The 15,434-nt window shown below is 43.1% G+C and overlaps 1 long non-coding RNA gene across 3 annotated transcripts in view; it reads left to right on the top strand.

Moving 5' to 3' along the window:
* The window catches only part of LOC144246565 (uncharacterized), a 538,094-nt gene that overhangs the window by 477,125 nt on the left and 45,535 nt on the right, over positions 1-15,434 (top strand). For all 3 annotated transcript variants that reach the window (XR_014956250.1, XR_014956249.1, XR_014956251.1), the window contains 3 exons: positions 7,924-8,069; positions 10,202-10,334; positions 12,345-12,453. This is a non-coding gene — a long non-coding RNA (uncharacterized LOC144246565). The remainder of the gene's footprint in view (positions 1-7,923; positions 8,070-10,201; positions 10,335-12,344; positions 12,454-15,434) is intronic.

Below are 15,434 nucleotides of genomic sequence, written 5' to 3'. Positions count from 1 at the left end.
TTTATTTATTTATTTATTTATTTGTGAGGAGAAAGACATTCTCTGACAAGGCACTTCTTTCTCCCCCCAGAAGGAATCCTGAGAGAGGAGGGACAATAAGTGAAGCAGCACTGCAAGAGGAGAGGGATTCAAATGTTCTGCAGGTGGTTTGGAGACAGGACAGTGTTTGGATGGATTGGGTGTGGCATTAGGGACACTAATGAGAATGGGATGTGACCCGCAGGAAGGGCCTGGTTGGAGAAGGCAGGGAACAGGGAGAGCTCCTTCAGGCAAGGATGTGGACAAGGTCACATGGTAGCATCACTTTTCTGGCTTTTAGTGGCAATTCTGTGACTGAAGAGTTTGGATTGTGTCTGCTGTAGGACCTATGCAGAGAATGAGCAAGTGTGTGTGTGCACATGTGTGAGAATGAAAACACAGGGGGACAGACTTGGTGTTTAGACATGGAATTGCACTGATTTGTTTCATTGTGCTAAGCCCATGGATGGGGCAATTTTATATTCATGTCCTTCTGTTGTGCTTGTGGTTACTGCAAAGAGACAGGTCCATCCTTCTACCCCAGGATGCTCTGTCATGAATGAAAAGTTCCTGCTGTACCTTAATTATAGAATGATAGAAACCATGGAATCCCAGACTGGTTTGTGTCATAAAGCCCACCCAGTGCCACCCCTGCCATGGCAGGGACACCTTCCACTGTCCCAGGATGCTCCAAGCCCTGTCCAGCCTGGCCTTGGGCACTGCCAGGGATCCAGGGGCAGCCCCAGCTGCTCTGGGCACCCTGTGCCAGGGCCTGCCCACCCTGCCAGGGAACAATTCCTTCCTAATATCTGATCTCAACCTGCTGTCTGGCAGTGGGGAACCACTGACCCTTGTCCTGTAAATAATCCCACTGCCTCCTTTTTATCAGCCCCTTCAGACAGTCCAGAGCAGAAGGGCTCCAGCCCATGGAGAATCTCCTCTGTAACAAGACAGATCCTCTCTGTCTTGGGCAGGGACCCCAGAGCTGGAGGCAGCACTCCAGGTGAGATTTCAGCAGGGCAGGGAAAAAGGGGAGAATCACCTCTCTCAACCTGCTGGACACTTGAAGCTTTAGAAATGCTAATGCATGAATATTTGGTGATTAGTTGCATATATCCATGACAGAAACGTGTCATGAATTGCTTGTTAACCAATCTTGAACCCAGTATTATTTGTCTTTCCTTATATCCTTGATGCCTCACTGAATAAAAAAAAAAACCAAAAAAACAAAGCAGATTGAACCGAAGTGTTTCAGAGACACCCTGGAGCCATGTATTGGTGCACACATATGCCTGTGTTTCCTCTCCCCTCACACTCTCTGTATATCTCTTGAAGAATGAAGCAGGCCAGCCTTTCTGATCCTTGCTTATGCTTTTCTGCAGAGTGCACTGTGGCACTGCCCTGGTCCCCAGCCCCTCAGCAGGGATGCAAAAGGAGGGTGCAGCTCTGTTCCCCAGACACTGAAGGAGAGAGAATGTCACTCTGATTTTTTGATTTACTAAAGCCTTCTGAATTTACATTCTTGTGGCAAACTTTCTCTCGCAACTTTCTGTAAATAACTTATTATTTTTGCATTCCTTCATAGAGGAGGAGAAATTTGATGGACTGGTAGTTTGTCCAATGTTGTTGGAGAGGTGGCACTTTCACCCTCCAATTCACTGTCACCTTTGGAAAACTATAAATGCTGGGAGTCAGAAAATAAATGGCCTCTTTTCACAAGAGCAGATGTGTGCATTGTGTTTTCTCGTGTCCTGTAGTGACAGAGAGACAAGAAGCAAAGCCCCACATTCACATCTGCTTCTCCCTTATTAGCTCCAAAGAATGGAGTAGACCTTTATTTTGCAGGGCAAATAAATAAAGTTTCACAAATTGTGGTGGAGCTTCACGTTACCTCCTCTGCTGCTTCTGGGGATCTGCTTTGCTTGTGTCTTCCTCCTCCTGGATTCCCTCTCTCCAATGTTCCCACAGATGGTGTCTGCAAGATAGTCATGCAACTGAGGATCAAGGTGACCTTCTTCCCTAACTCTGGAGGTGAACTGCTCCCCCTTTACTGCAGCAGGGCACAGTCAGATGTTTGCTCTGACCCTCAGTCTGCATTCCCTGACAGCCAGCAGCAGAGCTCCCACATTGTCTGAGCTCTCCTCTGGCCTGCAGAGCAAAGCTGGGAGAGGAGAAGCTTGAGGCTGACCCGAGACCAGCACCTGAAGGAGATACAGAGCAGATGGAGAGAGATTCTCCACGAGGGATGGAGTGACAGGACACAGGAGAATGGCTTCCCACTGCCAGAGGGTTGGATTAAATGGATTAGGAAGAAGCATGGTCTAGTGGAAGGTGTCCCTACACACAGAAGGAATGAGATGGTCTTTAAGATCTCTTCCAGCCCAAACCTTTCTGTGAGTCTGTGGCTCTGTGGCTCTTACACAGCCAGGGGGCTGAGGGCTGTGCTCTGTGTGTTCATCCTCCAGGAAGGGCCCGTATGGAGCCCTTTGCCTCTCCTCTCATAAGGGGAGCAGTGCAGAGCAGCAGTTGAGGAAAAGGTCCTTTGTGGGTCTCAGATTCAGTCAAAGAGAGAAATGGAGAGTTTCTATCTAGGCAGAAGCCTGGGAAAGAGCTGGGGAAGAATGTAAATAATTCTTTACCTCTCTTGTTTTTCACATTGTTTATAGTTAAGTTCTATCACTGTGCATCAAGCACTCTGCACCAATGCTGTGGGTTGTTTTCACTTCAGAACCAATGGTGTTGGTCCTCACGAAGCTCTGTATGAAAGAGCAGTGTATTTTGAATAAATAGGAGTTTTACTCTCAGCAGCTTCTGAGCCAGTCTTCTCATTCCCATCCTACTTTGACAATGACAGTCCTTCTCCTCTCCTGTCCTAATCCCAGAGGCACCCACGTTCCTGTCATGGACCTGCAGCCAGTGGAGCAGCCAGGAGCTGCCAGCCTCAGGGGGGTACAGGAAAGGGGCACAAAACCAGCTTTTGTTCCCTCTCTCTCACATGTCCTGATCTCCTCTTCATGCAGGTCCCAGAACATTTGTGAAGGGAGCTGCTCTCAGGGTTCCCTGCTGAAAAGGCATTCCTGGTGCCCACAGGAGCTTGTCCAGGAGAACTTTGTTAATTGTTTCCAGCGACCTGCTCTGCATGTAGTGACAGCAGCGCTGCCAAAGGTGGCACCTTTGTGTTTCATTTGTTTTTCAGTTGTGTTTTCTGCTGGACCACACTCAAAGGCCTGCTCAGATAATTTGCTTTCAACTCATATGATGGACAAAACATTGTCAGATGAGTGTTTCCTCACTCTGGGTTTTACAAACTGGGCATGCACATGAAAGTCAGCCAAAAGAAGTTACATAGCCCCCGTGGTAGATGTTTATCATCAAATATTGCCAGGTACCACAGCAATCAGCTCCTTCTGGTGTGTCTTGATGTATTGAAATTTGCCTGGGCCGAAATCATAAAATCAGATTTCTAAATGCACATTGTTTCTATGTGCATTACCTTATAAATCAGTTTTATTTTGTTCTTGATGTCTTCCTGCTGCAAAACACAAAGAAAGCACTCAATAAATGAAATTGCATCTGTCGAATTCCAAAAATCTGAGTAATACTAGAGATCTTCAGCTTGAATATATCTATTTCTGCTAGAAAGGTTTTTCAAGCCTTCTTTCCCCAATAAATTCTGACTGTTATTTTAGCACAGATAATAGTCTCAAAATAGGATTGCTAGAAAAATCCAGTAGATCAATATGACAAACCCAATGTACTTCAAGCAGTCATTTTTTACCTAGCAAAAACAAATATCCAGCACAGTGCATGTCATCCAAAAGACAATAGGAAGGAATTTTGTCTCATGAAGGAAAAAAATCTACCCTTAGCAAGCCCATACATTCCTTAGTGGCATCACTTGCCTTTGTAGATTTGGACTTGGGGGATCATAAAACCCTGATCTGTATAGAGTGAATTTTCTAATGAGAAGAACAGAATTGAAATTCTGAATATTTTCACCCATATATGTAATAGTATATCAGCTTGTACTGTTTAAACGACTTAGCAAGAAATAAGAGGAGGAGGATTAGCTACTAAATTTGCCAGAAATGTATTCTGAGTAAATACCAGGAGAGAAAGGAAAAAAAAAAAAAGATTGAATTTGGTGCTTTTCCGCAGCAAATGCACAGTGAGCTCTATCAGATTTACAAGTTACTCTTCTGTTCTGGGAACAGAACTGTTAATCTTATGAAGGCAGGAGATTAGGTGACACAGAGGCATTTTCTGAGCAACTTCAGGCACACATCTGGGGACATTCTGCAGTGCTGTGTTTCTTTTTTTTCAGGAAATTTTTGTTCTGAAGTCAGTTTATATTTATTTCATACTTCTCATCATGTGTGTATATTAAGACCATAGGAAGCTGGGAAGTCTTTCATCATAAAGGCTACAATTCCCTTTATTAGCATATTCTTCAGTGTTTATTTATTTGAAACTGAGTGTTTTTTGAAGAAAAAAAATTCTGTAGTGTCTCAAAATTTGTCCAAAATCCAGCTTTTACGACCTTAATTTTCTTACAACAATTTTTCCTTAGTTTAGGAAGAAAAAAGTCGGTGTCATATAAGTTCTCAGGTGTCATTAGGCTAAATCCCCTTCAGACTGAAGGCTGTATGTGAAAGAGGCAAACCAAAGTGTAGAATCCCAGTGTGCATGTTTCCCATTTCAAGATCAAGACCTCTTCTGGTGAAAATACACTCATTTCAGCTGGAATTGGAGGTCTCTGTTGTTTTGTTTTCCACTTATGTGCTCTCAGAGCGCAATGAGGCTGTGCAGGGATGAGTGATTTAGCCCCAGTTGGAGATGATAAAGGCAAAAAGTGCTCTTGTTATTATCCTATTAAATCCTTTCTGTGACTGGCCTGTAGAGCTAATGCAGGACAGAAATTGATGGTAGGCAAATTTCATTACTTGCTGAGTGTGTTTTCTGAGAACTGTGTGGTCAGAGAGGGCAAACTGGACCTGGATTCCTCTTGAAGAATATAATGTAACCTTCTGATCCCCATTTTGATCATGGAACATAAGAATGGTTCAATTTAGAAAATTCTACCCAAGCAATTTTTGAGCCCAAATGTAAAATTCTGAGGAGCACTGACAGAAGAACTATCTGTAAAAATATATTAGTGTTAAATAGAAATAGAAGGGGCAAAAAGAGAAACATGAGAAAATGCTCAAGCAATTCTGCTTGAAGTTTACTGATAAAACATGTGATAAATCTAGAAATAATTATCTTCTCAAAATCACCTCTTACACAGTTGGACCACAGATATTTGCTCATGGTTATTCTCCCTGGACAGTGGATTTTCTGTTTAGCTACAGTTTTGAATGCAGTCTTGAGATTGGTAAGACCTTTCTAAAAAGTTGTATTTTCCAGAGTGGCCATTTTCCCTGCCGGCAGTTCATTTCTACACTCCTTGGACTGACAGCGTCCTGGGCAGCTCATGTGGTTTCAATGGTTTTGGTATTAACATCTCCTGCATTTTGAGTGTTTGGGGTTAAGATTTAAATATGCAGAGCAAATAACACACAGACTATATTAATGTGTGTAATAAAATTTAAGGAAAATACTTCAAATGCCTTGACATTTGTGTAGGTACAGAATGACTCCATCATGGCTCTGATTCATCCTAGCAAAATTACCCATTCTGCCAATTACTGCCAATATAATAATTATTCTCTCTTGAGATTTTTTTAATTGGGTATTTTGCTAGTTTGAGGAACTGGGAAAGCCATTGGGTAAGTTAGATTTGTACATGTGCTTCTAAAATCAAATTTTTGCTTTAAGGGAGGAAAAAAACCCCAAACTGCTACGTGCCCTGTTTCCCTGATTTCTGGCTGATTCAAGACAAATCGTGCTTGGAAAATATTATTTCCTTATTTTTACTTCTTAATATTGCAGGCAGACCAGCATTTGGCCTGTAAGTTGCACTTGCTAACTCTTCTTTGCAAACCTTGATTTATACAAACTCCTCATTTCTGAGAAACTTGCTGAAGTAGCTTTTCCAGAAGTGCTACACTGACAGAAAATAACAGATCTCACATGGACAATGGACAGAAAGCATCTTGAAAAAAAATAAATACCTTATTGAAATATTTTATGAAAGATTTTACTGCAAGTTCCATTTTTCAATTCAATAGCTATGTGACACATATTTGACACATCTCTCCTGCAATGTAGAATGTCTTCCCATCTTTATTTTCTGGGAAATATGTCTCTCCAGTGGAGTCATATTTAAGACAGATGCGACGGAACCTGGATCTGTATAGTTTTGCACAAATAAGGATTTTTTTAAAACTGCCTAAAATTCTTTCCATTAAACATCACTTGGTGTGAGTTATTCTCCTTAAGAATGAAAGAAGTTTCTTTTTCAGAGATGAAATTTAAAGCAGTCTCTCCTGCAGAGAGGGATTTGCATCCTTTGAGGAAGCTCAGCAGCAGCGTCTGGGCACAGTTTGGAGGAGAGGCCTTGAATCCACAGCAGTGGGTTGGAATTTGGCTGTTTGCTCTGTGTCTGCTTCTAGATGTCAGTGTTATATTTGGCTGAGTTGCCTGCAGGTCTGAGGGCTTCCACTGCCTGTGAGTTGGCTTGTTCAGCCTGAAATTCTCTGTCTTCCACTGCAGTGAATTGGCAAAGCACAGGGAGAGATCTGTCAATGTACCTAAAGAAACAAGTGGCTGTTGGCTCAATTCTCATTTTCAGTGCTGTAATCTTAATATTGTCCTCAGAATATATATATATTTTTTTTTTCACAGTAGAAAATGAGAGGATCACAGGATGGTTTGGGTTGGGAGGGATTTTAAAGCCCATCCAGTGCCATGGGCAGGGACACCTTCCACTGTCCCAGGCTGCTCCAAGCCCTGTCCAGCCTGGCCTTGGGCACTGCCAGGGATCCAGGGGCAGCCACAGCCTCACTATTCCAGGATGTACTATCACTGAATAGTGGGAACAGCAGCTGTAGCTGTGGGGAATCCAGGCCAGAAGCAGGACAAAGTTGTGCAGTAGCAGGACTCATCTGGGATGAGAACACCCCCCGTCCTTTGAGGAAAATTCTCTATTTTTGTCTTAAGCTCAGAAAATTATCATCTCATTAAATTTACCTTCTTCTTTAGGCTCTGTAGTCTCTATTTCAGATGTTGCTTTGTAATATCTGCTGGGTTAGACCAGAACCACAAAAATGTTAAGACTGGAAAAGACCTTTAGTGTCACCCAGTCCAAATATCAGCCTAGCACCACCCTGGACACTAAACCATGTCCTCAAGTGCCTCATCCACTCATTTTTTGAACAGTTCCAGGGATGGTTGAACACTCCCACCACTGCGCTGGGCATCCTGTTCCATTGCTTTACAACCATTTCCACGAAGGAATTTTTCCTAATATCCAATCTAAACCTCAGAACTCCTCGTTTTCTTACAGCCAAGGCAGCCAATGTAAAATAGCTCCTCACACATCACAGTGGGTGGGATCAGACCAGACAGGTTTTGGTAGGAGTTGGGATAACACCATCTGTTAGACAAGCTCCTCTATGGCATTGTGCATAGCAAGTGTTCTCTGGGTGTGTGCAGGATCTACTAAGTCTGTTCACTAATATTTTTTGTGTGTTTGAAGTTCTTGAGATCTTTTATTTTTAGCCAGGAATGAATGTGATTGCATTTTTTTTTAATGGCCTTTAAAAAAGTTGAGTAAACAACATATGTAATTACTCTGTAGGGAAATATGGCTTAATTAAATCATGAAGTCATTCTATTAGCATATGCACCTGCTGCTTATGTGGTTCATTTCTTCCAGAAATAACCAAAATAATGAATAGAAATTATTTTATAGTTCATCTACCTGGAATGTGTGCTTCAGTGATTTGTCTTGTCCTCCTGCAGGTGATTCATTGTTGGCCTACTCACGCTGCAGGATGGAGCTCTGCTGGGGCTTCTGAAAGGACACTAGTTTGTCTTGGCTCTGTAAAATCCCCCAAAGCCAACACAGTTTTCACAGCCATTATCTGTGGGGGAAACCTGCTCCTCAGGTGGGACACAAAGAATATGCAGTTTCCTCATGCACTGTGCCATCATCAAAAAGAACCTGTGGAAAGAGTTTGCAAATGCTTGGGAAAGTTGTGGCTGCTGTATAGGACTAAGTTTTCTTATTATTTAGGGTATGCCATGTATTCTGATTTGCTTAATTATAATGTCTCAGCCAAAACACTCCTGGAAAATTGGAATGTGATGGAATCACAGAATATTCTGTGTTGGAAGCACCCACAAGGATCATCAAGTCCAGCTCTTAAATGAATAGCCCTTCCAGGGACTGAACCCACAGCCTTGGTGTAACCATCATCCTGCTCTAAAATATATCCCAAAATGTGCCCAGATTGACCTGAAAAATAATTAGGCTTATTAACTTGTAACATGACGGGATTTAATTCCTATCAGCTGCTCTTGGATATTTTAATTTTGAAGTGGATGTAACATACACAGAAGGGAGGAGACAAGAGCTAATGGAGTTTTCCTTTCTTCCAGGCTAGGTAGGGCTGGGGGTATTTGCTTTAACTGTGGCTCTGTATCCCCAGCAGAGCCTTAAATAAAGTGTGAGAGGCAGGGTCAGTATGGAGTGATCCCTCTCCAGTGCTTCTTTCCAGTTTCTGGCCAGCAGAGCTGTGGAGGTTATGGGGCTGGGGTGCATTTAGAGTTCTGGATTTAATAACTGTCAGTATTTCATCCTTCTCCAGTGAGCTGCACAAACTTTTCACACAAGGCCCTGCTCTTTATTTATTGCTTTATCTTTGTTTTTTATACCAAAGTGCTTGGAGTACCATAGAAAGTTTGACTCAGTTGTTTCCTACAGATTTATACAAGAAAACAGAGACAAAGCCCAGCATGTGTGAGCTCCTGGTTCTAGTAAATACTGTTCATATAGTATTTATTAGGTTTGTGTATTTTAGAGGGATTTTATTTTGTATTTCCTAGGTTTGCAAAGCCACCAGTATTCCAAAGTCACCCTCAAAATTTACATTATCAATTTGCATTATTGCATTCCTTCTCTCACCTCTTCCATTTAGGAAATGGAGCTCTATCCTGTTGTGATTGCAGCAGTGACAGCCAGCGATGAAGAATAAATTGTTTACCTTCTGTGTGGGGTGTGATGTGGGTGTGCTGCAGACATCATTGGGGAATCTATCTAAGCAGCAAATGTAAAAGTGACTCATATCCCAGCAGCCACCCCAGAATGAGATTAATTCTTTATTCCTGGCCTACAGTAAAGGCCACAGAACATATTAGTTCCCTAATCATTTCAGGCTGTCTTTAACACGTCCTTGCTTTGTAAAACCCTACACAGCTTTGGTGTGGATTCCTCAAATATTGGTTCATTCCAAGTGTTCTGTTAAAACAACTGCAATTTTCTGAAACACTGAAGATTTCCTTTTTATACTGGTCATAGGGACAGAGCCATTTCTGTGGATTCATCTCTAGAATTTGGCTTTCAGCACAGCTCAGGCAAAAGCACAGACCTGACCTTTTAATAAGAGTGTTCTGAATTCTGTGGGGTTTTTTTTTCCCCTCTTAACCTGATGCTCCAAAGGATATGGAGTAAAAGTTGGAATGCTGGCATGGATTGTTTCTTTGTGGAACATGCACTTTGCCATTGGGGTGTAAGAAAATTCCAGAATGTCTGGAGATGTTTGTAGCTTGTGCAGTGTTGGTGGGAGATATTAAAAAGGCAGTCTAAGGGTTTGTGAATTGTGTATTCAAATCAATCAATTCCTAGATACTGCTTAAGCTCTCTGAAAAGCTATTTCAGGTTAGATTTTCTTCATGAGCAGCACACCAATTCCACTCAAATACACGTTAGCTGATAAAAAATTCAATCTGCAAGGGAGGAGAGAACATTGAAAATGCCCTTCCATTAAAAATGGAGGACTTAGTTTTGAGAAAGTTAAGAAATATATGCTCTTTAGAAAATGAAGGACTTAGTTTTCCAGTGCATATATTTAACACAACCTCATCTATTTACCAATCAATTTATTGTCGACTGCTACAAAAGCCAGATTAAATGACTTGAGTCACGCTTTACACGGCTCCATACCACAGAAAGGGTGAATACAATCTTCCTTTAGAGTTTTCATTGGACATTGCATAACCTTCCTCATCTGTTTTTCAGACAGAAAAAAATTTCTTTTTTTTCTGCTTCCACATTTCTATATGAGAAGAAGGAATCTGTAACAGCTGCTGGAATTTTGGTCAGTCCATGACTGGAATGAGTTAGTGCCTGCAGTGAAACCCTCACATTCCAGGTAGGCCCTGAAGTCCATGGGGAAGTAGGACCCTATGTCTGATCCCTCTTCCTCTGCCCCTCTTCAGCACCTGAGCTGTGCTGGAGGGAGGAAGCCAAGGCTTCCAGGAGAGCAGGAGATGGGCCTTCCTTGGGGACTGCCATAGATCTGTCACACCTGCTGCCAAAATGGGTTAGAGCCTCTGAAGATGTGTCTGAAACGTGTGCAGCTCAGGCTGCAGCCTGGACGAGAAGCAAAGGCAATGGGAAGCTGTGCAAATGGGATGCTGGGGAAAATATCTTCTAATTCAGAATAGTTCCTGTTAGCACATGATTTAACCCCCCCACATTACCCTGAGATGGACAAATACATAGAGGAATACCTTACTCCAAAAATGTTCTCCAAACGACACTTTCCTTAGTCAGGAGGTCTCACAGTAACTCAGCTTATAGTTTAGGAAAACATAATGGCTTCCCAGTGCCAGAGGGCAGGGATGGATGGGATATTGGGAATTAGGAATTGTTCCCTGGGAGGGTGGGCAGGCCCTGGCACAGGGTGCCCAGAGCAGCTGGGGCTGCCCCTGGATCCCTGGCAGTGCCCAAGGCCAGGGTGGACAGGGCTTGGAGCAGCCTGGGACAGTGGAAGTTGTCCCTGCCATGGCAGGGGTGACACTGGATGGGATTTAAGATCTCTTCCAACCAAACCATTCCAGGATTGAGGACCTTCTAAGTCCAAGCTTTTATGTACACAAGTGAGTTAAATTATTCCCTTTTGAAAGGCTGAGGCATGTCAATATTTCACTGTTGTGTGGGCTAAATAAGGGCAATAATGTTTCTAGAAAAAGGAGTGAAATAAAATTTATTATGCAAATTTGGAGTATTCCAACACTGAAGAAGTATCATGAACAAAAATAATTGAGGGAGCAAAGAGGGACAAGGAGGAATATGTTTAGTGGGAAGAAAATAACTACTAGACTTTTTAATAGTACACTTTAGTCATCAGCAAAGTGCAGCTGAAGATGGTGCTCTACTGCTGAAGTATCAGAAAATGCTCTAACTTGGTTTTAAATACCTATGCAGGAGCTTTCCTGTGCTTTGTGTTCTTTTGTACTGGCCTTGGTGCCCAGGCTGGTGGGTCTGATGGGACCTGGGTAATCCAAAACAGGTTTGTGTCATGCTCTCTGTTTTTCCACGAGCTCCATCCCAATTTCCAGTGCTTGCTGTGGTTGGGCAGCATGGATGAGCAGATGTGAGTGGTGTCTCCCTCCCCAGCTGACATCCCATTGCTGGAGATGTCACAGGTAGGGAATGTCAGCATTCAGCATCCTGCCTGCTGCTGACACCCCAGGGAAGGGCTGGTGATGGCCAGGCTGACATCTGCATGTTTGCTCATTGGCCAAATCACTCATTTATCCAGAGGAAAAAGGGGAATTCTTTAAAGCTACAAGGCATGCTGCAGCTTACCATTTTCTGTCTTGTCTACAATTTTCTTTCTTGTCTACAATTTTTCATCAAAATGGCTTTAATGGAAAGTTTCACAAACTGGGTTGGGATGGGTTCCTCTTTTGCTGTACCCTCCATACACCTGGACCCTTTCCTGGAGGAAGAAAAACGATCCTGCCTGTCAGACATGTCAAATCTGCTTGGATATCCTGAAGTAGGGTGGGATTGCAGTGTAACCATGCAGAAATAAGGCATGGAGCCTAAACTTCCATTTGGGTCTTCTGAAATTTCCTCAGAAAATCTGACTGAGCTTCAGCAGGAAGTGCATTTTGCTTCTGTTAGGAATATTGGGATGTAAGTGACCTCCAGAAGTAGATTCCCGTCATTAGCTTTTGCAGGAGATTTAATGATTTTCTCGAGGTAGATGTCTAAACCTTACCTGGTAGTGTTCAGTGAATTCAATCCACCTTTAAGCTCCCTGTAACTGAGGTCTCTACCTGTACATGAAGACTTCACTGCAATGACTATTTTTTTTCTGAGGTTCTCAGGTGTTATGACCATGGCAGCTTATAGAAATATTTTCTTTCAGTTCAGATAACTTGACAAATGCCTGCTGGAAGTGTTGCCTGTGATGGATACTCCTGCAAGAAAACACAGGGACAAGTATGGGTTCTGAAAGAACATGGCAACAGAATGAGGTAAGAGATCATCACTTGTGATATGTGGTTATGATGAACTACTAAACAGATCCATGCAGCTCTGTACATGTTAAATTCTGTCAAATGTCTTCTGTTGGTGCGACTGTGCCTACACTGGAAACAACTGTGTGAAAGGAGGGAATGTCCAAGCAGACACTCAAATGGCAGAGATCATTGCTGTGCCAGAGGGAGGAAGGAGACATTCACTTTGCAAACACTGGGCATCCACACAGGGAAAAATCTGCAGCAGTGACTCTCCCCATACCCTTGCCTTTGGCAGCTGGGATGCTCTGAGACAGCGCAAGGTGCCTGTGCCAGGCTGCTGAACCTACTGAGTCAAGAAATGTACTCTTGTTTGTGTGATCTTATGTCCTCTAAATGCACCTTTTCCTCCACCAGGAGGAGGCTGAATCATCAGCCTGGAGCCACCCCCAAGCATTCAGCCCAAACACAAGGGATTTTGGTTGTACTCAACATTTACTGCCTGTTGTGAGGTGTCTCTGGGCAGTCCTTGCCTTCAGCCTTTGGGTCCTCAGCAGGCTTGCCTTTTTTAAGGTCTCTTGCTGCATTTGATTTTATTCTTTGTCATTAGAAATTGCAAGTTCAATCTGAAATGTTTTGGGTGGCACGTTTATTCTTGTATCAAAGACCAATTTTCTTAATGTATTTTCAGTCCCATTGTATGGCTAGTTCTTACCTGTGACTTTAGATATTTGGGGGCATAGACCAATTCTGCACAGCCCTTTTCATCTGCAGCATACCTGAACAATGTGAAAATGTGTGCTTTTTCTCCAGCTCCTGCTTCTTGTTTCATTTCACTCTCTGTAAAAAACAGGAAGAACATATTTTCCCTCTCCTTGCTTAAGAAAGCTGCCCAAGGCAAGGCTTTAATGTTGAAACTGGCCTGACTGATATACAGGTTTAATGCCTTATAATTTTTGCAAGAATAAATTGTTATCATGCTCCAAATAGCATTAATTGGAGCTGTGCAGTGATGAAATATTTCTTTCTTTCTCCTCTCTGTGCTGTGCTCTGGAAGCTCCAGTAGAAGAAAAGTTACCTTTACTACTTTTTTGTCATGATGTTGCTTTCTTTCCAAAGCAGAGATTGGGTGGTTTGTCCTGGTATTTTCACCCTCTTGTGTGCATATCTCAGCTTTGGTGGGACACGGATGTACTGAACTAAAAGCTGGGAGCCAGGCAGTTTCTGCCAGTGCTGTGACAGGTTTCATAACACCAGGGACAAACTTGGCTGTGAATTTTTCTTTTCAAGCCACACATCTCTATTAATTTGCCATGCAGGAAGCAGGGGGTATTTTATAGTCATTTATAGACTGAATTTTCCCATGCTGGAGACTGCTTTGTGGAATTTGCTGTTAAACTGCCTGGAATAGAAGGCCACTGCTGCTATTTGGGAAAGCTTTAAACTCCAGCCCGTGGTGTTACAAAAGTGCAGGATTCCCTGTGGCTTTGTCAGCCTCTCATCCAAAGAGGGAGCCCAGCACATTTTGCCCCAGTGCCACTGGAAGTGAAAAGCAATGCACAAGCAGTAAGAGCAGCAGGATGTTATTCCTGGAGCAGAGATCCAAGCTCACCTCTGGTAATTGGTTGAAGTTTCTTCCAGTTATTTCAGCTGAGCGAGAGGCTGCGGGGAAGTGTGTTCTCTGCATGCAGGGAACTTCAAAACCTGCAACAAGGCTGAGCATTACATCTCAGTTCAGATAATTCACCCAACCTTCTCACCTTTTTTACTCAAACATAAGTATTTCAAGCCTTCTGTCAATATTAGGTGACTCTGTACTGAATATGCTGTCAAATTTTACCTTACTGTAGGTATTCAGGGATCCCAGACATGCCTGAAATTATTTGAAGTTAACAGATAACTATGATTCACCCATTAAGCCTGCATTTCTCTGAAGTTAATTCATAGGAAAAAAATATTCTTTCTCTTTGAAAAGGGAAAGCTCTGATAGTGATTTATGGCACATTGACTTCGCAGGTGTGTAGAGTCAGTGTTATCCTTTATTGAGGTAAATGTTGGATTAGGGACACGTTTCTTCTTGGTGATGGGAATCCCTGATTTGTTTTATGGGCTGTGATGTAGTTGCATACCAAGTGCTCTCCAGAGGTAACGTGCTCTGTGTGACAATGCTCTGAAAGTGCTTTCCACACCTGATCTTGTCACTGCTTGCCTTGCTGGATGTGTGAGGGAGGCCATTTGTTCCAGGGCTGTGTTGGGAAGCACAAGTGACAGGAGATAAACCCCTGGCCAGCCCAGTGTCACTTCCAGCCAAGGGACAATCTGTTAGGCAGAGGTTCCTGCCTGGAGCTGGGTCTGCACTGCAGCTCCTGGCACTGAGGGCTGCTCCCTCCGTGCCCCCTGCCAGCTGGGAGAGCCCCTGCAGCTCACACAGGCTCCTGTGGGACAAGGAAGCTGGGCTCACACCAAGGCTACATCCAAGTCAAACTTTGGAGAGGTTGCTCAGGTTGTTTCCTCCCTGTCCTGTTATCCAGCATCACTTCACTGATGGATGAAGTGTCAGGAATGTGTTTCTGCAGGTGCCTGCAGAGGCTCTGCTGCTGCTTCCTCCTTTTTTTTTTTTTTTTAAATTTTTTTAAAAAAATATTCTGGGGTTTTCTGGCCATAAGAGTTTTTTGGAAGCAATCAATTATTTGATTATTTGCATTTCCCAAAGCATCTGCTGGACAGGTTTTCTTCCATACCCAGTTCTGGTATCTCAGCTGAATGTTGCTGTGTAAACAGGCCTGTTTTGAAGGCAAATACAGAAACTGTTTTGGTTCCAGTTGGAAAAAATCGTCAGTAATGCCTTGGCTGGAGCGTGATTATGCTGGAGAGGTGCTTAAAGATGATGCTGATTTTTCTGCTGGGTTGGATTCTCTGGGGGCTGTGGTCTGGAGGGTTCCATGAGGGAAAAGAGAAAGGCAGTTCTGCCTTTCCTTCTTTGCATGCAGATCTTTGCT

Source organism: Lonchura striata, chromosome 6 (genome assembly GCF_050655825.1).
Source record: "Lonchura striata isolate lonStrDom1 chromosome 6, ASM5065582v1, whole genome shotgun sequence".
NCBI classification, from domain to species: domain Eukaryota; kingdom Metazoa; phylum Chordata; class Aves; order Passeriformes; family Estrildidae; genus Lonchura; species Lonchura striata.
Note: the sequence above shows the minus strand (reverse complement) of the source record. Positions and strands in the feature narration are given on the sequence as shown.